This window comes from Podarcis liolepis (genome assembly GCF_965112155.1).
Source record: "Podarcis liolepis genome assembly, chromosome: 8".
In the NCBI taxonomy this organism is placed as follows: Eukaryota; Metazoa; Chordata; class Lepidosauria; order Squamata; family Lacertidae; genus Podarcis; species Podarcis liolepis.
In genome coordinates, this window is record NC_139560.1 from 11151428 (window position 1) to 11177007 (window position 25580).

General features: G+C 44.7%; 1 protein-coding gene and 2 long non-coding RNA genes across 6 annotated transcripts in view; 2 read left to right on the forward strand and 1 right to left on the reverse strand.

Annotated features, from left to right (window-relative positions):
* Positions 1-17610, forward strand: part of LOC310713263 — a 29189-nt gene extending 11579 nt beyond the window's left edge. Inside the window, exons 2-3 of one of the 2 annotated variants that reach the window (XR_014529162.1) lie at positions 14271-14967; positions 17285-17610. This is a non-coding gene — a long non-coding RNA (uncharacterized lncRNA). The remainder of the gene's footprint in view (positions 1-14270; positions 14968-17284) is intronic. The other variant, XR_014529163.1, reaches the window with a different exon arrangement.
* Positions 1-25580, forward strand: part of KCNQ3 (potassium voltage-gated channel subfamily Q member 3) — a 162009-nt gene that overhangs the window by 72892 nt on the left and 63537 nt on the right. The gene's annotated exons all lie outside the window — the stretch shown is intronic.
* Positions 8276-14836, reverse strand: LOC310713264. 2 transcript variants are annotated; one of them, XR_014529164.1, is made up of 3 exons: positions 14786-14836; positions 13053-13151; positions 8276-8341 (listed from the first exon to the last, which is right to left on the reverse strand). It is a non-coding gene; the product is annotated as an uncharacterized lncRNA (long non-coding RNA). The 2 variants fall into 2 exon arrangements; XR_014529165.1 differs by lacking the exon at positions 8276-8341 and adding an exon at positions 8834-9018.

The following is a 25580-nucleotide window of genomic DNA, read 5'->3' on the forward strand; positions in this document are numbered from 1 at the left end:
TCCGTTTTGGAGGTGCTTCGCAAAACGATTTTCCTATGGGCTTGCTTCACAAGACGACAATGTCTTGCAAGTTCCTGCTGGTTTTCCCCCCCTTCCCCCCTTTTTCTAAGCCGCTAAGCCGCTTATCAGCTGATCCGATCAGCAGATAAGCCGCTAAAAGCCGCTAAAAGCCGCTAATAGCACTAATCCGTCAATGGGCTTGCTTCGCAAGACGAAAAAACCGCTAGACGAAGAGAATCACAGAACGGATTCTTTTCGTCTTGCGAGGCACCACTGTACTTGCAGAAGAGTGCTCGCCTTTGGGCGAGGCAGGGAGGTGAGTCACCGGGGGATCAGGACTGCCCGTTACCCCGACAAAGATAAAAGGCTGCCGGATCCCGCGCCAGTTGTCTTCAGTTGTCCTTTAAAAGTAAAATAGTTGTTTATTTCCTTGACATCTGCTTGGAGGGCGTTCCACAGGGCAGGCGCCACTGCCGAGAAGTCCCTCTGCCTGGTTCCCTGTAACCTCACTTCTCATAGTGAGGGAACCTCCAGAAGGCCCTCAGCGCTGGACCTCAGTGTCCGGACTGGATGTTGGGAGTGTATACAGGACCAAGGCCGTTTAGGGCTTTAAAGGTCAGCACCAACACTTTGAATTGTGCTCGGAAACGTACTGGGAGCCAATGGAGATCTTTCAGGACCGGTGTTATATGGTCTCAGTGGCCACTCCCAGTCACCAGTCTAGCTGCTGCATTCTGGATTAATTGCAGTTTCCGAGTCACCTTCAAAGGTAGCCCCACGTAGAGCGCATTCCAGTAGTCCAAGCGGAAGATAACTAGACTACTGCATATTGTTGAAGTCGATATGAGGCAGCTCCTAGACTGGGGAACTAGATGAGCCTTGGGTCTAAACCAGCAAGGAAGTACTTATGCGTGGGACTTGCCAACCTTTTGAGTCAGATCCTGTGTGTCAAACTTGCATTTTGTCGCTCGAAAATGAGGCAGGCATGTGTTCGGCATTTCTCCATTCCCTCCCTTTCCTGCAACAGCAAGAAGGAGGGAAGTGACATGCAATGTCTCCCAGAGGCCCTCCCCACCGGAAATGACTATCAGTGCCAGCCTATCTGCATGCAATACATGAGATACCTTCAGTGTGATGTTTCTCTGTTGCTAATCTGCTAAATAAGAAACAGCAAATGTGCGAAGTGTCCCATTGCACCTTTGGGACGAACAGATTTATAAGCCACAGTCTGCTTCGTCAGAAGCATTTGCATATTTTGATTAGAAATGCGAGAACTATTCAGTGCGAAGACACGCCATGCGGCTCGGTTGTGAATATACAGACACACGGACACACACACACACAGGGTTTCACATCATGCAAATGAAGTCTCCTGTGTTTGGGGGTTCTGCCTCTGAAAAGCAGTGAGGAAATGAAGCTGCGTTGAGCCAATCCCATGAGCAACATCTCTATTAAGAAGACCTGTTTTGAATTCTGTTCCGTCTCCGCTATTGCTGCAGCCTCCAGTGGGGTTTTGAGCCCCATCAGGGAGAAGGAAAATACCCCTGATGGCATTTCTAGGGAAGGGCAGTTGCTTTGTGGTACAGAACATGAAGTTCGATTCCTGGCATCTCCCGGTAGGCTGTGGAAATTCGTCTCTTGAAATAAATGAATAAATAAATGAATGAATGAATAAAAAAAAAATTATTTGTACCCCGTCCTCCCCTGCCGGAGCCGGGCTTAAGGCGACTAACATCATAAAACTAACACAGTACAGTGGTACCTCGGGTTACATACGCTTCAGGTTACAGACTCCGTTAACCCAGAAATAGTACCTCGGGTTAAGAACTTTTCTTCAGGATGAGAACAGAAATCGCACAGCGGCGGCAGCGGGAGGCCCCATTAGCTAAAGTGGTACCTTAGGTTAAGAACAGTTTCAGGTTAAGAACGGACCTCCAGAACGAATTAAGTTCTTAACCACTGTTAAGGTACCGGTACAGGTACCACTGTATACAAAGAACACAAAAACAGCCAATCAATTAATTAAAATACAACTTAAAATTAGTTTAGAGCAAATTAAAATATGGACAGATGGCAGTCCATGGGTAACAGTGAGAGTGGTTAATATTCTCCAGGGCCAGCTGTTACCACTGGTCTTATAAAGGACTTGTGAGAGTGCTAGGAGGCGTCTTTAATGCTTGTTCTTATACAGAAAGAGAAGAATCAGACTGAACCCCGACCAAAGGCCTGGTGGAACAGCTCTGTCTCACAGGCCCTGTGGAAAGATATCAAATCCTGCAGGACCCTGGTCTTTTGTGGGAGAGTGTTCCACCAAGTCGGGGCCACGGTTGAAAACCCAGATGGCTGCTGTTGTTAGTCAGTGGAGACAGGACCAAGCTGAATGGATTGCTCAGTAGGCCAAAATGTATAAGACAAGAAGTAATGAGTGCTGAAAATGTAAAGAAAAGGAAGGTATATTTTACCACACGTGGTGGACTTGTAAATGTTTGATGTTTTAGTATGTTCTGATATATGCTGTGAGCCACCAGATGGGCGGGGTATAAATATTATGATGATGATGATGATGATGATGATGATGATGATGATGATGATGATTATGCATGTCATGATGGTAATTCGTTGGCTGGTTGAACTGGGGAGACTTTATACATTGCTGCCAGATGCAAAGGCGGATGCAAATTGACTCTGTTCTGCTGAAAAGTCAGAACTGTCTTCCCTTGATTTCCTCCCAACTCTTGGTTATTGTTCGGGTGTGTAAAATCATAGCTGTTCCCATCATTCCTAACTGAAAAGACCATTGTTTGGGGAAGTGTCCTGAGCAGGCAGCACATTTGCCAGCGTTATAAATGGATCCCCAAAAGAAAATCGAGTGCACAAGAGCGGAGGGGGAAGCCCTCCACAACTTGATTGCTTGCGTAATGCTCAAAGGTAATTCGGATTTACGTCGCTCTTTTTAAATGGGGCCTGTGTGATGTTCAGCAGGGATCCAGATCTATACTGCTTTTGGATGAGGACACATGATATGTGATTGCAGATAAACATGCATGCATTCACCACTTTGGTCCGGCTGTCTTTGGCAAAAAACCCTACAGTGGTACCTCGGGTTAAGAACTTAATTTGTTTTGGAGGTCTGTTCTTAACCTGAAACTGTTCTTAACCTGAAGTACCACTTTAGCTAATGGGGCCTCCCACTGCCACCGCCACGTGATTTCTGTTCTCATCCTGAAGCAAAGTTCTTAACCCGAGGTATTATTTCTGGGTTAGCGGAGTCTGTAACCTGAAGCATCTGTAACCAGAAGTGTATGTAACCCAAGGTACCACTGTACATACCTGCTTTTTCAGGCAAAGTCTCCTATTCTTGTAATGCCAGTCTGTGCAACAGCGGAAATAGCCGCACAAGAAGGCTAGCCTTGCCTGCTTTCTGTCCCTTGTCATCTGCATGCCTGGAGAGTAGTTATTTGACTAGTCTCTATTAAGCAGATTAGACTAACGCTTTAAAGTAATTATCTGAAGATTTCAACACTGCGGCTTGCTCTGCAATTGGATGAACATGCACTGCATTTCTATTGAATGAAGTCTCATTATTTGATTCCTGCTATTACTATTATTATAGCTATTGTTATTATTTTTTATTAATCAATCCAAGTTTTGCAAACCCAAGCAAATGATTTGACACATTTCATTTCGTTTATGAATCGCTTTCCACGAAACATCCTGAAGCGATTCAACAAAAAAACAACAACCCCAACGCCACAATTCTGTTCAAATCCAATACAGGGACTATTGCTGACTGAGACAAATGTCTCCACATAAAAGCCTTGCTGGAAAAGGAAGGTCTTTAAAGTATGTGCTTGTCTGATATATAATGGAAGGAAGGTCCAAAAGGCAGGCACTGCCACACTGAGAGGGCAAAAGTCCAATGCTGGGATGACAAGTCAATAATCACACCAGGGTGGGAAAAGAGAGGATTTATTCAGCCTGCAGTAACAAGGTACGGGTAGGGCTGCCATATTTCGAAGAGCAAAAAGGAGGACACATTTTCCGACTTCTACTTTTAACTAGGATCGCTATGATGACTTGATGACTCTCATTTTTAAAAAGAGGATGTGTCCTTTGCCAGTTTAGTAGTCAACATTTAAAGAATTAGAGAGATAAATGGTGAAATTTCACGCATTTCTTTTTTCCTACCCCCCCCGCCCCCCGCTACATTATAATGGAAGGTAAAGGTAAAGGGACCCCTGACTGTTAGGTCCAGTCACGGACGACTCTGGGGTTGCGGCGCTCATCTCACTTTACTGGCCGAGGGAGCCGGCGTACAGCTTCCGAGTCATGTGGCCAGCATGACTAAGCCTCTTCTGGTGAACCAGAGCAGTGCACAGAAATGCTGTTTACCTTCCCGCCGGAGTGGTACCTATTTATCTACTTGCACTTTGATGTGCTTTTGAACTGCTAGGTTGGCAGTAGCTGGGACTGAGCAACGGGAGCTCACCCCGTCGCAGGGATTCGAACCGCCGACCTTCTGATCGGCAAGTCCTAGGCTCTGTGGTTTAACCCACAGCGCCACCTGTGTACTTATAATGCAAGATAGATCCATGCAATAAATTAAGCATTGTTTGATGGTAAGCGTTGCCCTTCACTTTTGCAAAATGCATCCTTCCACTCTAAAGTGTTCTGTCTCTTTGCTGCAAAATACCAGAGGTAGGCTTGCATTTCAAACTTATATTGGAAAGGACCTTTGCTGTGCTTGGCTGAGATTCAAAGCCTGGAGGTGGACAATGGGCTGTGTATTTTCTCAAAACTGAAGGCAGTGTGAAAAAAAAGCATTGCTGGCACACGGTGTGTTGTGAATGCTTATCTCACCATCATTTCTGCTGACAACATTTGTTGAGTTTTCTCCCCATGGATCTTCAGAAACGTATGAGAACCTTTTGATTGGAAAGGGGAGAGGGACAAAGAAACGAGTGGGAAATGTTGGCTTTTTCAGATCACGTTACGGGTTGCATTTGGGTGCCATGATAAGCTGTGGTTTGTTATAAGGAGATGAACCTAACCTCTACCCAGACTCACAAGCCTCCTCCTCCCCTCCCTGCCTCCAGTGTGGTTGTGCGGAGTTTGAAAGCTTCACTTCTAATTTCAGTTTAGCATTGCGTCTGTCCCTTAAACTCTGGTAGTCTTAACTATGGTTTGTTTCATAAGTCATAGTTAAAGCTAACCACAGTTTGTTAAAAGCATGACAAACCATGGTTAATTGAAAAAGGGGAGTGAAAGCTTCTACTCTTTACAGGAAGGCCAGAGGATAATAATAACAACAACAACAACAACAACAACAACAACAACAACAACAACAACAATAATAATAATTTATAATAATTTACACCCCGTCCATTTGGCTGGGTTTGCCTAGCCACTGGGTGGCTCCCAACAGAATATAAAAAACACACTAAAACATCAAACATTAAAAACTTCCCTAAAGAGGGCTGCCTTCAGATGTCTTCTAAAAGTCAGATAGTTGTTAATTTCCTTGACATCTGATGGGAGGGCGTTCCACAGGGCGGGTGCCACTACCGAGAAGGCCCGCTGCCTGCTTCCCTGTAACCTCACTTCTCGCAGTGAGGGAACAGCCAGAAGGCCAGGAAGAGCCAGGAAGGGACTAGGTGTTAATCTAGAAAAAGAGAACTCACCATGAACACCTCCCTCTTTCTCTTAGAATGGCAGTGGTACCCACCTGAGAGGTGCTGGAACCCACCTGTGAGTTCCCCCTTGGAAAAAAGTGTTAAACCAGAGGTGAGGAACTTCAAAAGTCCAGGAGCTGAGTGCAGTCCTTTAGGCATCTCTGTCTGGCCCTTGGACCTCTTCCCAGACCATACCCCTTACCAGCTGTTGTAGGGAAATTGAGGTTGGCATTTACAGCCCAACTCCCCATCCCTTGAGGTGCGCTATCAGTCAGAGATGCAAAAGGAGGCTATCAAGGAAGCATGGCAAGCTGTTGATCATTATTGGTCTGTTGCAATAGAGTCCACCTCCCTGTGCAAAGAGGTGAACAGGAGCCCAGAACAAAAGCATGTTAGAATTTTTAAACCCTGCCTCGTCACAGAGAGACCTCCCCAAAAATGTCACAGACGCACCACAGCATGCGTTGTACATGTAAATCAGAGTTCATGTTTCTCCAACATATTTACAAGCCTGTCAGTCAAGATGCCTGATAATTCTTGCTAACTGTCCTTCCTGGCTTGTCAGAAGCATCCTTCTGAATTGGTGAATGCCTTGACTCTAGAATCCATTGTCAATAACTTGTTTCATTCATACACAGATACCTGCTCTTTTCACAGTTCACCATGGGCATTCAACAGATACTTGTAATCTGGTTTGCAGATTGTGAGGGACCCATCTGTTGATAATTCCATTCCACCTTAAGGAACAGACATGTGGAATTGTTGCATGTCACATGCCTGTTTACATTCCAGCACAGTATGCTGGGAACTTTGTGTATAGCTTTCTGTTTTGCTTTGGACACGAAGGAGATCAGACATGTTTCCTTTTGTCCTGATCTACTCTTAATAAAACCTGCTTGTAAATATGCTCATACAGCCTCTCGTGCCACTTCTGTCTGCACAGTATTTTCTCTGCTGGATAGTGTGCTCAGTCTTCTAAAGCCTGGGTCACAGTTTAATGCTGCACCAAGGACCAGAGTTCACCTGGGGCCAGCTGGGGGCCTGCCAATTGCCCCCGTTTCCTTGGGTGCATGCCAACACTATCAGGAATTTCCTGCTTCATGACTTGAGGGTCTCGGAGGTTGACTAGGGGCTAAACCTGGCTGCTGTACTGTTCTCTGTACTATTTCAGACACATGGTTTATGCAGATAGAGATAGGTAGCCGTGTTGGTCTGCCATAGTCAAAATAAAAAAAAATCCTTCCAGTAGCACCTTAAAGACCAACTAAGTTAGTTCTTGGTATGAGCTTTCGTGTGCATGCACACTTCTTCAGATACACTTCTTCAGATACATAAGGTTTATGCACTTATGGGACGCGGGTGGCACTGTGGGTTAAACCACAGAGCCTACGACTTGCCGATCAGAAGGTCAGCGGTTCGAATCCCCGTGACGGGGTGAGCTCCCATTGCTCGGTCCCTGCTCCTGCCAACCTAGCAGTTCAAAAGCACGTCAAAGTGCAAGTAGATGAATAGGTTCCGCTCTGGCGGGAAGGTAAACGGTGTTTCCGTGTGCTGCTCTGGTTCTCTAGAAGCAGCTTAGTCATGCTGGCCACATGACCCAGAAGCTGTATACCGGCTCCCTCAGCCAATAAAGCGAGATGAGCGCTGCAACCCCAGAGTCGGCCACGACTGGACCTAATGGTCAGGGGTCCCTTTACCTTTACCTATGGGTGTTCACCTTGTGCACCTGTGAACGTGCATTTCATTTAGGACACCTTAGAATTCTTACAGCGCAGCCTTGCTCCATGCCCCCCTCAAATGGCTTTCAGGCCTCTTTGAACTGTGATAATGTTTCTTCCTCTCTTGGATGGATTGTGGAAAGGTGTGCATGCGTACGTCTTCTTGACTGTGCATGTCTAAAAACCTCTGGCCCTTACATGGCTCAAATTCAACCTATCTGCCATTGCAGTAGGGAGTGAAATATTTTGCTGGGAAATGGCCTGGCTTCCAAACCATCACCAGAGCAGCTGACTTTGTTTTCTCCCCCTGTGGTTCTTAACCAAGTTCTTTCCTGGCACCTAAGTTGCTATTTCGCTGAGAAGCTCATGACCTTTCGGATGTCCTGGCTGGTGGTAACTACTTTCTTCAGCGGGTTTTGTTTGACTTCTCAGGAAATTTAATAATCCCATAGCACTGAACGGGGAGAGGGGGGAACACAAAATCTGATAAGGAGCCATACATTCATTGTGGTTTCGCTTGTACATTAATGGATTATTGACTGAAATAGGTCAGATCTGTCCGTAATTATGCTTTTTGCTGCGCTTGTGAAAACGGAACCTCTCGTGTGACTGTTAACCTACATACTAACCTGGTAAACGATTTTCCCGAAAGGCATTCAAAGTCAATTTCTGTCCGGCATAGGCTGAAAATCTTTCCTCACAGATTTTTATCAGGCCAAGTTGATTATTACAAGGATGTATTAATACGATGTGTGGGGATCCTTTTTTCAGTTTATTGTTTATGACCTACCTTTTGCATTTCTTTGGTTCCAGTAAATTGCACAGCAAAGGTGTGAGCCAATACATGCTTACTTGGGTGTAAATTCACAAAGAATCGGTTTTAATCCAATTTTTAGCATCTAGGGTACCCCATCAGAAGCTAATGGATGTAATCCAGGAAAACTCTCTTCTCTGTAATAATAACAAACATTAATAGGACTTCAAAGGTTAAAACACATTCACATGCACACCAGCCCTGAAAGGTATGCTGGTATTTATTATGCCCATATTTCAGAAGGGTATGCGATGGAAATCCAAGGAGAAGAGATTAGTAATTTGCCTAAGGCCGCTATAAACATTTCCAGAAAATGCTGCAGTTTGTGTGGTCAGAAATGGAAATTGGTCAAATCAACACGATGAGTATTCATTTGCTTCATTGCTGTTCTGCAAACGATATGTAATTAATGGCAGGCTGTTTTGCCCTGTTTTGACATTTGTTTTACATTGAAATGAACGCAAGTTATGTAAATTATGTAACTTATTTTAATTAGTGGACTTAGTATAAGGTGGAAACCAAGAATCAATGCTGGTTGTGATTAATGGAGGTCAGAATGGAAATCGCTTCCTTTCGACATCGCTCCCTCCAGATGACCTTTTCTTGAGCATTTGTCCTGTTTTGCTTGCTCACACAGAGGTCTGGTCTTTACTAAGCATCTATTCTGATTTGTTATATATGACAATGAGCATTCATCATGATTTGCTTGAGGGGTGTGTACATGTCTTCCCATCAATGATTCAGGACCAAGGTGATCAAGAGTCTGGAAACCAAGCCTTACGAGGAACGATTGAGGGAGCTGAGTATGTTTAGCCTGGAAGAAAAGAAACCGAGAGGGAGCTATGAAAGCCTTTGTGGCGATCACATAGGGTCCCCGGACCTTTAACGGTCTATTGATCCCAGTGCCACCACTGTGCTCACTTCCCCGCTGCCGCCAACCCGTTACTCTCGGGTAAAACACTGAGTCCAGACAGTTGTTAAAAGTGAACCAAATAAACAAGTTTATTTTATAAGCATTAACAAGTTTATGGTTTCTCAGATAATATTCCTGTCAGTATCTTAACTTTAGTTTCTTTACCGGCCTATACCATCCTAATACCTTCTGATTGATTATCTCAACTGTCTGACTGACTCCTCTTAACAAATTCTCTCACATCAGACTAGCCCACAGACTTATCCTCTCTGTCTCTTCTAACTCCAGACTGTCTTCTCAACCATCCTAACTCCTCCCAAAACCTCTCTGTGCTTAAACCTTATACACAGTTAACTCCACCCCTTGGGTTCCCGTTGGTTAGTCATTTTACAACCAGTTAACCCTTTCCCTATGAACCCAGTATGATGTTACACATCTAGGAGGGCAAACACCACAGCCTTCTTCAAATATCTCAAGGGCTGTCACATGGAAGATGGATTAAGCTTGTGTTTTCTTGCTCTTCAGGTTGGGACAATAGGACTTGAACCAATGGAAATTCCAGCTAAACTCCAGGAAGAAATTTCTGACAGTATGAGGTGTTCGACAGTGGACTCCTCCGGAAGATTGTAGACTCTCCTTTTTTTGGAGGTTTTTCAGCAGAGGCTTAATGGGTTGCTGGCAGGGATGCTTTAGTTGAGATTCCTGCATTTCAGGGGGTTGGACTAGATGACCCCCAGGGTCCCTTCCAACCCTATAATTCTATTATTCATTAAACACACACTTTTCTGTGCATTTCCCTATCACTTTCCTAACTGCAAAAAGTTCATTTTTTATTTTAAAAAGTGGATTTGTTGCTCTAGGGAGGCAGAAAACTGTCATCCACCAAAATTCCCAGTACAGTACATGTTTGGATCTCTCCTGCAAAATAGTGACAGTCGGGGGGGGGGGGGAGAGTCCTGTCTGTCTCACTCAGCCACTGCCTTTTCTGAGTTCTTGGGATAATCCATCTTTATTTTAGTGGAGAGTGTAATTGAACAGCATGTTCTAGCTTTCATGCAGTACAGAGTGCTAAACTAAACTAAAAATATGGTACAGTATGTATCTCACTCTCCTCTCAAAATTGAAATTCTCTGCCAAGAACAACCAAATTCTGAATTTTGCAGACTGAGCTCTACTGATTCTTACTTTGGAAACTTTAATCCTAGCTTTGTATCCATAAGGACTAGAAACCTGCTCTCTCTCCTTTTAAAAAAAGAAGGCTTAGATTGTCAGGGAGGAAGCAAAATTGAGCACAATGTCCCATATTCTGTGCTCTCGTACAGCCACGGTGGGCACAAAAAGTGAGAGGGGAGAAGATTCATTTTTCAACTTAAAAAGTTGTGTTTGCCAATTGATAAGTGCCTGCCTTTGTCTAACTTTGAGAAACACCCACCCATTCTGTAAAAGAGAGAAGCCCCCAGTTTGCCACCTGCAAATCAGTTTTTAGGGCTCGTCTTTCCTGCGTTGCCAAAACCAGGGCATCAAAGCAATATGCTGACCTGCGGAATGGCGTTGGGGTGGCGGCGGGGAGCCTTGTAAGAAATAAGTCAAGGATTTTATGGGAACATGGGTAACACTTTTTAGATCTATTGACCACATAAATCTGAGAGGCATAAAACGCCAAGTCATTATAGAGCAGTGAATCATCTCTCTCTCTCGGGGAGCAGATGTTCTTGGAGGCTTCTGCCCAGTCTGGCTCACACAGTGACCTGATGGAGCATTATGAAGATTTGGCTGGCTCGAAAGGAAACTCTTTTTTTTTTTAAAGGATCAGCAAAGGTATATGTGTGCAAATGTACAATCAAAAGCCCAGTTTCTGTTCTTCTTGATCTGCAAGTTTGATCTGGGCAAACAAACTCGTCTGTAGAAGCCCAGTGCATCATTTTGGAGGCAAACAGTAAAAGGAACTAGCCATATTTATCATACGTGCGAACAGCTGCCTAAATGGGCAATCCTATGGCAACAGTTGTTGGCAGTTTAGGATGCTGTTGGCTCTCCAACCCTGGCTTAGTCAGATATATGCCAGGGTAATTTGTACAGCTGGGGCTCAGCTGGCTGAACAATCCAGCCATGGGCTTAGGCAGAGCAGCCACCCCACTACTGAATGGGTTTGGCTCTGGTGTAGCTTTATGCCAGCTTAATTTAAAGAGGCATGCTTTATACCAACTTCTTGTGCATTGAATTGCGTCCATGAATTGCGTCATGGATCTTCATGTGGTCAAAAGAGCACCATTCATATGTGCAGGTAAAAAAAGAGGAAGAAAACTCCTAAGGAGAAGACCCTTCCCCAAATCTCAGTAAGGACTGACCCCCATGCTCTGTGGGTACAGAAGGACACAGTGTGGTTTAAAGGAAACTCTTGTTTGTTAAACAAGCAGCTGCATAACTCATTGTAGCATATACTGCAAAGAGCACGTAGCCAAAAACCCGGTTTTGAAACAACATATTTGAGCCAGGGACTGGCAAGTAGACTCAGCCCAGGTCATGCAAAGCAAGGAAGTTTATGCTAGTTTGCTTGTTTTGCACAATCTGCAGCACAATCCGAACTGTGTTAATTTATAATCTACCCAGCAGTGTTCAGTTTTGTTTACTTCCGAGTAAGTGCCCATAGCAATACAGCTTTGTTCCTCCTTTGGTCTAGGTGTAAGATGTTGCACAGAGAAATGAAAGAGTCCTGTTGCTGTAACCTTCATTTCTGCATTACTGTTTAACTAGGCATTGCCCAACAAGCAGTGCTTTTTTTTACATGGGTGGCGCTGTGGGTTAAACCACTGTGCCGCTTGAACTTGCCAATCAAAAGGTCGGCAGTTCGAATTCCTTCGACAGGGTGAGCTCCCATTGTTTGGTCCCTGCTCCTGCCAACCTAGCAGTTCGAAAGCACACAGTGCAAGTAGATAAATAGGCACTGCTCTGGCGGGAAGGTAAACGGCATTTCCATGTGTTGCTCTGGTTTCACCAGAAGTGGCTTAGTCATGCTGGCCACATGACCTGGAAAAACTGTCTGCAGAAGTGGACAAACGCCAGCTCCCTCAGCCTGTAAAGCAAGATGAGCGCCGCAACCCCAGAGTCGTTCGCGATTGGACTTAATTGTCAGGTGTCCCTTTACCTTTACCTTTTACTAAAGGGTACATAATAAAAAAATTTCTTCCAGTAGCACCTTAAAGACCAACTAAGTTAGTTCTTGGTATGAGCTTTCGTGTGCATGCACACTTCTTCAGATACACATGCATGCACACGAAAGCTCATACCAAGAACTAACTTAGTTGGTCTTTAAGGTGCTACTGGAAGGATTTTTTTTATTTTGACTATGGCAGACCAACACGGCTACCTATCTGTAAAGGGTACATAGTACTGGCACCTCTTTTTGTTGTTAAAAAGTGTAACACTTACTGTAACAACTTCATGGTGAGTACCGGCCCCTATTTTTCTAGGGGGGAAAAAAAGCACTGCTGATAAGGGTTTGGAAGCTGAAGGTGGTATTCAACTACCATGTCCCATCAGAGCAAGGATCTGGGTACGAGAGTGGGAAAATGTTTCATTGCAGAAGGGGAAATACTTGCAGTGATGGAACAAGAGACTTAATTAGGGTTGTTATACGTCCGGAACTTCCCGGACATAGCCAGTATTTGGCCCTCTTAAGCCAAATAGGGGAATTTCCCAGGGGGAAATTGCTGGAATGTCCGGGACAATGTAGATTTTGATGAATTTCATTAAAAATAGCTCAAAAACTAATATTTTCTTTGAGATTTTTGCACACAAAAAAAGCCCAGCAACTTTTGTGTCCGGATTTTCACTTTTTGAAATATGGCAACCCCTTGCTTTGGTTAGATCCCACCCTTGTTGTCTGGGTTTTGTTTTTGCTCTAAATTAAAGCTGATACTTTCCATTATACTTACACAATGTGATCCCCAAAGCCGCATGAGATATAAACTGCCCTGGGGGAAATCCAAAGATGTATAAGTGATGCCAACAGAATCCTACTGGTGCAGGTGAGGCTGGAACAAGCAGAACATTTTATTTCTAACCGGTGCCCCGACAGATGGGAGGTTTTTGGCAAGCTTCCTTTCTGCTCGCAAGGGTACTTTGCCGTTCAGGTGGCAAATGAATTCAGCAACATAGGCAAGCGCTCCCTGGCTGTCCCAGGTGCTAGACACGACGTCACACTGGCAGAATATCTTGGCTCAGGAACAAGCAAAGAAGAAGAAGAAAAGAAGAAGGAGGAGGAATGTTCCTGTCTAGGGAAGAGATTTCTAGCGGTTTCTGCAACTTACACTTTTGGGGAGCGAAGAAGAGATTGGTGGCTCTGTAGGAACAGATGCTTCTTGCTGACCTTTGGATATCAGACACTTGGCACAATGTCAAGCACTTGGGTTGTACAGGAAAAATGATGGCCTGGATCCAGTCCTAGTCCTAGTTGCCAGCTGGCAACTCCAGATAAGGACAGGCACACTCAGCCTTGCCGTGACGGCTGAACTTTGAAGAGTGAGTTTCAGTTCTGCACGCGTGCTGGTAACTTGGAATGCAATCCAAATTTCTGCATTCTGGATGCCGAAGTTTTAAGATATGAGAAATTAGGAACCGCATAGAGGTAGAAGGAAGTCATTAAATAAATCAGGGAGTAAAACCAGAGATTAGGCATAGATAAGAAAGTAAGAGTAGCAAGGAGAAATCGATAAGGTGAAGATAAACAGACTTCTTACTGGGAATATATGTTTATAATGATGGTTCATATTTCTTAAAAAAACTGATAAGATTTTTCTTTTAACTTTCTATTTTTCCTATTTTTCTCCTCTTTTCTACTTTTCCTTTTCTTCTTTTCTATTTTCTTTTTGTGTAATTTTTTATTTCATAACGTAACAATGTGTTTTATTTACAGATAGGTAGCCGTGTTGGTCTGCCATAGTCAAAATAAAAAAGTTCCTTCCAGTAGCACCTTAAAGACCAACTAAGTTAGTTCTTGGTATGAGCTTTCGTGTGCATGCACACTTCTTCAGATAGTGTACTGGTATCTGAAGAAGTGTGCATGCACACAAAAGCTCATACCAAGAACTAAATGTGTTTTATTATGTGTAATTTTTAATGTGTAAATAAAGATTATTATTTTTTTTAAAAAGGAATGCAATCCTGAGCATATTTTACTCAGAAGCAAATCGCATGGAGGCTGAGGGAGGCTGCTTTCTAGTAAGTATGTTTAGAATCTGAGCAAGAGGCAGCAGAAGTGTACAAAAAATTTGCTTTTTTCCTCTCTCTCTCATGACACTAAAACTTTGGAGCATCCAGCGGAGCTGAATGCTGGAAGAGTGAGGGCAGAGAAAAGAAAGTGCTTTTTCACACAGCATTTTGTAAAGTGGCGGAATTCTTTCCCACAAAAGGTCACAGAATCATAGAGTTGGGAGGGACCCCATGGGTCATCTAGTCCAACCCCCTGCCATGCAAGAATAATGATGATGGCTACCAACTTCAATGGCTTTGAAAGGGGGTTAGATACATTTGTGGAAAATAAGGCGACCAGTGCCTACTTGCCATGATGGCTATTGTAGTGTTTGCCCGTTTGTTTGAAAATGTCTGTACAGGGGAGAGAGAAAGAGTTAAAATGTGGACCAATAGGAAAGCGGGAGGCGGAGCCTACCTGTTTATAAAAGGGCTTAGCCCGAGGTTTGGCTTGTGGGTAGTTGTTTGGTTGGTTGGTTGGGAAAAGGCAGTTGGAAAAGCAGTTGGCAGGCAGTTGAAAATAGAGAGACAGTTGGTGCAGTGGGTTCGAGTGTGAGGGAGGTAGAAGAGATAGAGACAGGATAAAATAAGACTAAGAAGGTAAAGAGTAGCAATGTTTGGAACATAGTGTCAACGTTTTCCCCTTTTTAAAGGGAAACTCCCTTATTCTGAATAGGATTCCTCGCAAGAAAAGGGAAAAGTTGACAGCTATGGTTTGGAATGCGGTTAAAGTTTGTTTGTGTCTACAATAAACTACACTCTTCTTTGTTAACTTGAGAACCTGACTGAGACTAAGTGATTTACCGGGGAGGACCTGGTTGGTGGCAGTGGATTAGTGGTGTATGGGTCAATAGTCTGTGAGACGACCAGGGGCTCCGTACGAACGCCACAAAATGTTCTGCCGCCACTTTTTGAGGCATTATGTTTCCAAATTACCGGTTGCTGGGAATCCCAGGAGATGAGATTGCCATTGGCTTCAGGTCCTACCTGTAGGCTTCCCATGGGTGTCTGGTTGGCCACAGCAACAACAAGGTGTTGAATCAAATGGCCTGGTCCAGCAGGTTCTTCTTATGTTCTTATGTTAATTGCAGCCTTTGGTCCCAACCCTGCACTCGGCTCTCACCTGTGGCTCCTAGATGCTGTCAGCATGCGGCAGTGGCTACACCCGGGAAACAGCTTTGACTGGCTGGCTAAACCAGGGGCTAGGGGCTGGACTGAGGAGGAATTGTGAGAGCCACCCACTCCTTTTTATGAACCTTTCCAAGGGCAGGAGGACAGTATTGATTTAGAACAGTGGTATGCAGAGGGACATAGTCTAGAGGGCGAAAGCTGGGAAATACTGGGTGAGAATAGCTAGAAGAGGGAATACCAGGAGAGGGACAGCTGGCAGATTCAGTGTCCTTGGACAGCATTCCTGACCCCCCCCTTCGCCTAAGACTAGATCAGGCACATCCAACAGGTAGATCATGGTCTACTGGTAGATTGTGGGGTGTTCCTGGTAGATCTATGGTCTCTCAGGGATCTCCCCCCCCAAAAAAAAAGAATAAAAAAGCTCAATAACTACTGTTTTGTAAAAAAAAAAAAGTTCAACCACTCTGGCTTCCTAAGAAATCTGAACAACTTTGCCTTTCCCAAAAAAGCTCAGCAACTTTTGCTTTCTAGCCAAAAAGTTGACCATCAGATTAAGGTCCACTATTTGACTGCGGATTCAGGACCCTAAACTGTGTTTTATATAATCGACTTTTGATTATGTTCTGTGTATATCGCAATGCTCATTCAGTTTCATTCATTCGTTCATATATTCCATTTCCTTCATTCATTTGCTTCCTAAAAAAAGCTGAACAACTTTGGCTTCCCAGAAAAAGTCCAACAACTTTGATCCATCCAACGACAATGGGTAGATCACTGCTAGTTTTTTTACACTGTGAGTAGATCGCAGCCTCTTGGGAGTTGGACTAGGTGGAATTTGAGAGTGATAGAACAGAAAGTACAGTGGCAACAAGATCAGATTACCCAACGTAGGAGTGACGTAGATTAATTGGGGACAGAAGGGGGGAACATGTACTGGGAGCAATGCCATTTCTAGAGAGATATGCATTCCTTTATCTGTGGCTGTGATTATTAAAGAAACTAGCTGGTAAGGGACACGGGTGGCGCTGTGGTCTAAACCACAGAGCCTAGGGCTTGCTGATCAGAAGGTTGGCAGTTCAAATCCCCGTGACGGGGTGAGCTCCTGTTGTTTGATCCCAGCTCCTGCCAACCTAGCAGTTTGAAAGCATGTCAAAGTACAAGTAGATAAATAGGTACCACTCTGGCGGGAAGGTAAACGGCGTTTCCGTGCGCTGCTCTGGTTTGCCAGAAGCGGCTTAGTCATGCTGGGCACATGACCCGGAAGCTGTCTGTGGACAAACGCCAGCTCCCTCGGCCTATAGAGCGAGATGAGCACCTCAACCCCAGAGTCGTCTGCGAGTGAAGGTCAGGGGTACCTTCACCTTTAACTGGTAAGAACGCCCCTTTCTTTTGATCTGCTTATATACTGCCACCAAGGGAGGGATCCCATTCCCCGAAGCCTGACACCAGGTGAGGGTAGCCGATGGGTCTCAAAGCCTCGGTGACTTAGGGACCTTTCCCCTGAATGCAAGACAGGCTCCGGCGGATTGAAGGGACAAGACCAAGAACATGCATGTCCCTTTAAAAAAGGGAAGATATGCAACTGAACAAGGCTAACCATGCCTGATGGCCTCTGGGCTTCACAGAATGCTAGGGGCAACTGAGGGTGCATTTCACTACTGTGGTGTTAGAGGGTTACCCCGTTCTCCAATGACTCCTTGTGGCCGCTACATTGCTACATTTTTAACCTGCAGATACATATCAGCATCTGATTAAAACTCTTGTTTTATCTCTTTGTCTCTTAAAGGGGCGCATTTCAAAGATGGCTCCATGTCGGAGATTTAAAGTCTCTGAGAGTCTTTCCTGGGCGGACATTTCTCTCTCTCTCCCCCTCCCCTCTGCCAGCCCATTTTATGGGATTTGTAATAAAATACTCTAAATGGCTTACTTAACGGGTCAACCTTTTTTTCTCTTCCCTGGTATAATATCGAAACTGCAATTCCCAGCACATTTCAATACACCAAGAGGGAATAGTAGAAATTTACAGCTAATGAAATATTGAGGAGGGCGATTACCTAATCTGCTCCTGGGGACTTGGCAGCCAGGCACACGATAGCTGAGTGCTGTGCTGTCACTGGAGTTTTTCGGGGTATAAAAACTTGCAACCTTTTGTTGCAGCGTGGAGCCCTGCAGTTCAGGGTTCCAGGGGCTCCGCTCCATCCCTCCTCCCCAGTTTTATGTCTCCGTCACAGCAGTCAGCAATCTGTGAACCCTGGAAACATTTAGGGACCCACCAGACACTTCCTGTTTGTGTGTGTGTGTGTGTTCTGCAATAACTGAATATTGTAGCAGCTCAGCTTGGTAGAGCATGAGATTCTTAATCTCCTTGTCATGGATTCGAGCACCACATAGGGCAAAAGATTCATGCATTAATAACAATAATAATTTTATTATTAATAGCCTGCCCATCTGTCTGGGTTTCCCCAGCCACTCTGGGAGGCATCTGGCTGATATAAAAACATAATAAAATGTCAAACATTCGGGGGGTTGGACTAGATGACCCTCGTGGTCCCTTCCAACTCTAGAGTTCTATGATTCTATGAATTGATGCAATAATAGTGCTTAAGTGGTGGGTTTATACTGGATCTTCCTGCTTCATTAGTCATTCCGTGATGCTTCCCAGTGCTGCTGTATTATTGCCAGTGATTTTTCAAGAAAAAGAGATGTCGGAACTCACCACGAACGCCTCCCATGTTTTCTTATAATGGCAATGGCATCCACCTGAGAGGTGCTGGAACTGAGTTTCGGTGAAATCCGGCTAAAAAAAAGTCCCGATTATTGCCATCTGGAGGGGGTCTTTTGCCCTATAGTGCAACAAAAGCCGGTGTATGGGAACTGCACCCAGAAGACCAAAAGCTGTATTGAGGAGTTAGTGATATAACATGGAGCTCTCCCTGTCTCTGTTCCTTCCCCTTCCCACACTCTTGTTAAGTTTTTGGATGGTGTGAGAACAGCCTTCAATGTCCTGAGAACGTTGGGAGGAGGTGAAGACCCCACATAGCTGCCTTAATCAGCTGTAGAGGATAATGCTGGCTACCTTCTTTGATGTTGGACATTGTTTTGGGAAAGTGAGGCATTGGGAGGGGGTGGCTATTGGAGGATCTGCACGTAGCCAGTCTTGGAAGCCACACAGGCTATCTGTAAAATCGGACGGTTTGGGCAGAGTTTCTTTGAAGCTCGTGCACGGACTGATCGGCCGCAGGACCGTGCAAATTGAGGCTACTGGGGGAGTTGCTTCGCTGCTTCTTGAGGACTTCCAAGTGGCAGATTGAAGTGCTTGCTTGGTATGTACGTATTGCCTGCTGTTTGGGAACAAAACCTTTAATCTTCTCACCCATTTGTGTATTTTGTATTGCTTCTGAATCTCATTTAAAAGAACCACGTTGCCAAGCAATGGAGGAGGACTGGAAAAAATTTAAGAATTATTTGCAAAAATTTTATAAGTTATATGAACTATAAAATGACGCATAATTTGAAATGCTAGCCCCAGCAATGAGAGTGCAATATTTATGAAATTGGATAACAACATTGAAGGGATCAAAGTTTAAATGTTAAAAAGGATAATACATTTTGTTTTTAGAGTAAATGGACAATAAGGGATTTAAACTTAAATTGCAATTGAAAGTACCAAAGAAACACATGAAACAAGGTTACAATTTGCTGATAAATTTATTATTAAGAATGCATTGTGCGGGAGATGCGGGGAAGTTCGATAGAAAGTTGAAATAAGCTGTTGAAGGGTTATGATCTTTTCTATTTTCTTTTTATGGTTTTCTTTTTCTTTTTTCTTCTTCTGTTTTCTGTCTGTGCCTGAAAAAATGCAATAAAAACTATTTAAAAAAAAATAAAAATAAAAGAACCACGTTGCCTTTGGCAAGACGGCCAGACAACCTCCCCACCCTGCCACGAACATTTGTGGGATGAAGATTCAGGATAGATGAAGGAATGTTCTTCTTTAATCAGTACATACTTAAACTATGGAACTCACTCTCAGAGGAAACAGCGGTGGTCAACAACTTAGATGGCTTTAGAATAGGGATGTCCAACTCCCAAGAGACTGCGATCTACTCTCACTATGACAAAACTGCCCGTGATCTACCCATTGGATTGACCAAAGTTGTTGAGCTTAATTGCTAAAAACTGGAAAAAAGAAACTGCGCCAACAAAAAAGGAATGGCAAGACAAACTGTGTTTGTATATTGAATCTTTCAATATACAAAGAGTATATTGAACTGGGTAGATTAACAGAGGCAATTAGAGATCACACTAGACAAGAGTTTCAAAAAGCACAGGGGAAATGCAGAGAACACTTCACAAAGCAGTGTCCTAAAATACAAGACATGTTTTGATTAATGTCTGCAGGAGACTTTGTGGATATTTAAGTTATAATTACAAAAATCTTAACAATTATTCATAAAGGAAACAGCTTATAAGAAGTAAATAAGGAGGCCAGATACAGGATAAAGGAAGTCTTTTATTTGGTTGTTTGTATTGTTGTATGTTATGCTTATTTTATTTCTGTATTGGGGTGGGGGTGGATCAACCAGGATCACATGATCAACTAAGATCAACCAGGGTCGCCCCACAATCGACCAGTAGATTACAACCAACTTGTTGGACATGCCTGCTTTGGAAGATGATGAAACCAGTGGAGGACAAGGCTCCCAATGACTACTACCCATGAGAGCTGCCTGTGGGAGACAGTAATGCTTCTGAAGACCAGCTGCTAGAAGCCACAGGAGAGGATAGTGCCCTCGTGCTTTCAGGCTTCCCATCTGGTTGACCACTGCGGGAACAAGGTGCTGGACTAGATGGGCCACTGGCCTGATCCAGCCACTGGCCTGATCTTCTTATACTCTCAAGATGTGCTCACAATGTGCATGTTCAGCATTGAGGAGAAACCACTGCTCTGCCAGTCAGGATCCCTGATTGTCCAGGATTCCCACACAGGTGGGGGAGCACTCTGTGCATGCCTGTGTCCCTGTCTGCATATTGGACCCTTCTCAGTTGCAGGGCTGTCCATGTTTCCTGTTGTGAACATTACTAGAGGGACACAGGGGCAATTATCAGCAGCATCCACAATGTGCAGGCAATACAGGAACCAACTATTATATGAGTTTATGCAGGGGATTCCCCAACCTGATGCCTTCCAGATGTTCTGGTGGCTGCACAACTCTGCCAGCTAGCAGTAATGGGAGTTGCAGTTCAAAACATCTTGAGAGCACCAGGTTGGAGAAGAGTTATTCAAGGAGAGGGATGACGTCACTGCAGGAACTGGGGAGAAAGACAGCAATGCGCTCTTAATTACATCTTGTCATCTAGGCTTGATGGTTCCTTCCTGTTCTTCCCTCTGAAAGTCTTAGTCTAACTTATTTTTCTTTTTAAAAAAACTTTCTAATGATAGAGACCATCCATGACCTATCTAGTTCGTGATGCGCAGCCTGCAATTTCCTGGTTTTAATTTTCTTCTCCTTGCTTCTGCGGAGGCCAGTTGCTATAACCAGTGGCACAATTATAGTTAATGGGTTCTCCCCCCCTCCTTCTTGACCAGGAAACACATTCTTTTCAAACTGCTGCCCCCTCACCTTCAACCATCTTTCCAGGACCGTGTGCCATTGTTGTGTGAAAGTTAGACTCCAGTATGCTGGTGAAGTCTTTGTCCATGGAATTTTCTTGGCAGGGATACTGGAGTGGCTTGCTAGTTCCTGCTCCAGGTGGATCACGTTTGGTCAAAACTCTCCACTATGACCTGTCTATCTTGGGTGCCCTGCTCGGCATAGTTCATAGCTTCTCTGAGTTATTCAAGCCCCTTCGCCATGGCAAGGCAGTGATCCATGATGACCAGAGCACGCCAGGCACCCCTGTCTTGAATAATGAATAGGCATTGCCTAATGAGGAAAAAAAAATGAAAAGTTAATGGGACGGTCAAACACAATTGGCTTCCTTCCTCTTTGCCTCTGAAAGGTTTCTAAGGGGAGGTGGGGACCAAACTCAGAGATCACACTTCATCAAAGTCCAATTCTCCCTCCCTCAGCAAATTTTCAACCCCATTGAAACTGTGGTCCTTTTTCAGCTGGGCAATGACTGGATGAGAGCGACCCAAATGAGGAGTCTGTGAGCAGGGACTGCTACATTTTGGGTTCCTGTTTACTAGCCCTGCTTCAGAGAAAGTGGTGATGTAACAACCAATATCTGTTTCCATGGGAATTGGGAATAAAGCCCAAAGTTGATACTGATCAAGTTTAGCAGTGATAATTCCACAAGTCTAATGTCTCTGAGAGATGATGGTGCAATCCCTAACCTATTGCCAGTGCTCAAGATCTACCTCTTATTTTGTTTTGATGGTGTTGTTGTTGTTTAGTCGTTTAGTCATGTCCGACTCTTCGTGACCCCCTGGACCAGAGCACGCCAGGAACTTCTGTCTTCCACTGCCTCCCGCAGTTTGGTCAAACTCATGCTGGTAGCTTTGAGAACACTGTCCAACCATCTCATCCTCTGTCGTCCCCTTCTCCTTGTGCCCTCAATCTTTCCCAACATCAGGGTCTTTTCCAGGGAGTCTTCTCTTCCCATGAGGTAGCCAAAGTCTTGGAGCTTCAGCCTCAGGATCTGTCCTTCCAGTGAGCACTCAGGGCTGATTTCCTTAAGAATGGATCGGTTTGATCTTCTTGCAGTCCATGGGACTCTCAAGAGTCTCCTCCAGCACCAGAATTCAAAAGCATCAATTTTTCGGTGATCAGCCTTCTTTATGGTCTAGCTCTCACTTCCATACACAACTACTGGGAAAACCATAGCTTTAACTATACTGACCTTTGTTGGCAAGGTGATGTCTCTGCTTTTTAAGATGCTGTCTAGGTTTGTCATTGCTTTTCTCCCAAGAAGCAAGCATCTTTTAATTTTGTGACTGCTGTCATCATCTGCAGTGATCATGGAGCCCAAGAAAGTAAAATCTCTCACTGCCTCCATTTCTTCCCCTTCTATTTGCCAGGAGGTGATGGGACCAGTGGCCATGATCTTAGTTTTTTTGATGTTGAGCTTCAGACCACTCTTGGAAATAGTATATACCAGGAGGACCTTTGGGGGTGGCCTGGCCAAGCTCTTCTCATCTTATGTTCTTAGAAGATGATACATTGGCTGTAATCTAAGAGCATCAGAGTATCTGGAAAGCCAAATTATTATTGGCATTGACATATCAGTTGAGCTCCTGCTGGCTGGCTGCTGGCCAATCAGCTGGCTTTCCCAGTCTCTCTGCTACTGTTGGTTTGAGGCAGCCCTTTGTGGCAAGTTACATTGTTGGAGAGATTCCCTGATATGCCTGATTTGTCGCAGGAGCATTACTGCCATCAGAGCTGAGCTGGCTTGGATTTATTGATCTTTCAGTCAAGGACTCAGCAAGCCTCTGCTCCAGTGCTGCAGCCAGTCAAATAATTTCCCACTTGCTTAGACCTCTGGATTATTTTTTGTATCTTTCCCCCCCAAACTTTTCCATGCTACAGCAAGAGTTTTGAAATGTTGTTGGGCGTTTCTCGATAAATATATATATATTATTATTATTAATTATTGGCACACGATAGAGTAAGCTCCTGTTGCTCTATCCCAGCTCCTGCCAACCTAGCAATTTGATAGCACACCAGTGCAAGTAGATAAATAGCTATCACTGTGGTGGGAAGGTAAATGGCGTTTCTGTGTGCTCTGGCACTCGTCACGGTGTCCTGTTGCACCAGAAGTAGTTTAGTCCTGCTGGCCACATGACCCAGAAAGCTGTCTGTGGACGAACACCGGCTCCCTCGGCCTGAAAAGCGAGGTGAGCACCGCAACCACATATTCGCCTCTGACTGGACTTAACCGTCTAGGGGTCCTTTGTCTTATTATTGCACCACAAATTTCAAAAGCAGTTCTAGGTTACAACAGATCAGCAGCCATCTTGCATTGTTATGAGGTAAAGGTAAAGGGACCCCTGACCATTAGGTCCAGTCGTGGCCGACTCTGGGGTTGTGGCGCTTATCTCGCTTTATTGATCGAGGGAGCCGGCGTACAGCTTCCGGGTCATGTGGCCAGCATGACTAAGCCACTTCTGGCGAACCAGAGCAGCGCACGGAAATGCCATTTACCTTTCCGCTGGAGCGGTACCTATTTATCTACTTGCACTTTAATGTGCTTTTGAACTGCTAGGTTGGCAGGAGCAGGGACCGAGCAACAGGAGCTCACCACGTCGCGGGGATTCGAACCACTGATCTTCGGATCGGCAAGTCCTAGGCTCTGTGGTTTAACCCACAGCGCCACCCGCATCCCCATTGTTATATATTTCGCACTCCAGTATCCCGCCATTGTCAGAAGCCTTGTTCTACGGAATGCTGCATCTAGCATTGAAAATAGATTCTATTTCCGGGCATTGGCCTGGCAAAGTGGGCCTTCAATTAGGGACCTTCACACAGGTGGAAAAAAGCAATAAGAGGTTTTCCAGTGCAGTGAGCACTTCAATTTCATGGGCTGCTTTCACAAGGGAAAGTTATAAGCCAGAGCTGTCGAGTAATATTGCCCAGGGCTCATATCAGTCTTCCCAGAGATCCCTGAACTACCCTTTGTTAGCCCTTTCAAATCTAACAAATATTACTCAACCAACTTCAGTGCTGGAGACTTAGTAGCCTACGGCATTTGCCAACATGAAACTATTCGCTCCTTTCCCCAATTTCCCCTCTAAATTAGGCTGAAAACAATGGTAAATAAACAAACAGTAGGATGGACAGTTCCACTTCAGACTGCAGGTGGGGGAATTATGTTTTTGAACGCTCCTCTGATTTGAAAAAACAGTCCCAAAAAACAGATGAACAGTAGCTCCTGACAAGTAGAAGAGGAGGGAGCAAGTTCAGCTCTGTTTTCCCCACTGATGTGCTACCTTTATGCCTGTAGGGAGTTGGGGGGGGGGGGGTATTTTAAGAAACAACAACCCAGGGAGAATTCAAAAATGGTATTCTGTCACCTGTATCAGAAGTGGAGCAATCCACTTTCTCATCTCAACCTGATTGGGAATGTATTCATTTCTTTGAATTTATTTATTGCTTAATGCTGTAGTTTCTAAGCTGCGTACAATAGGGATACAGCATGCATCGTGAAATCAGTTAAGATTAACCATAGTAAAAAGGTAAAGGGACCCCTGACCATTAAGTCCAGTCGCGAATGACTCTGGGGTTGCGGCGCTCATCTCTCTTTACTGGCCGAGGGAGCCGGCGTTTGTCCGCAGACAGTTTTTCTGGGTCATGTGGCCAGCATGAGTAAGCTGCTTCTGGCAAACCAGAGCAGTGCACGGAAATGTCATTTACCTTCCTGCCAGAATGGTACCTATTTATCTACTTGCACTTTGATGTGCTTTCGAACTGCTAGGCTGGCAGGAGCAGGGATTGAGCAATGGGAGCTCACCCCGTCGCGAGGATTCGAACCGCCGACCTTCTGATCAGCAAGTCCCAGGCTCTGATCAGCAAGACCCACAGCGCCACCCATGTCCCATTAACCATAGTATCAGGGGGGAAAACTCACTTAAAATACAAAGTTAGTAATAGGGCATCTCTTACAGGGGATGTGCAAAGACATATAGGGAGCCTGCAGGATCAGACCCATGGCCCGTCTACTCCAGCCTCCTTTCCTCACAGTGGCCAACCAGATGCCTGTGGGACTCGACAAGCAGGACTCGAACACAGAATCACTCTCCCCTTCTGCTGTTTCCAGCAACTGATATTCAGAAGCATTGCTGTCTCAGACTGAGCAGAGCCATTCTGACTAGTAGCCATTGTTATCTTTATCCTACATAAATTTTTCCAGTCCTCTTTTTAAGTCTTCCAAGTTGGTGGCCTCCTGCAGAAGCGAGTTCCATAGTTGAATCTTTTGCTGCATGCACAAGCTTTGAGTTTGGCAGAAGTCTTCAGCGGACGAATGAGCTCCATGATATTCCATAAAGATACTGCACGCTCCAAGCCCATAAAAGCCAATTGTCTTGCCTCTGTTGCATCTTCCGACTTTCATTTCTTATGTTCTGAATTTTTGTTTGTCTT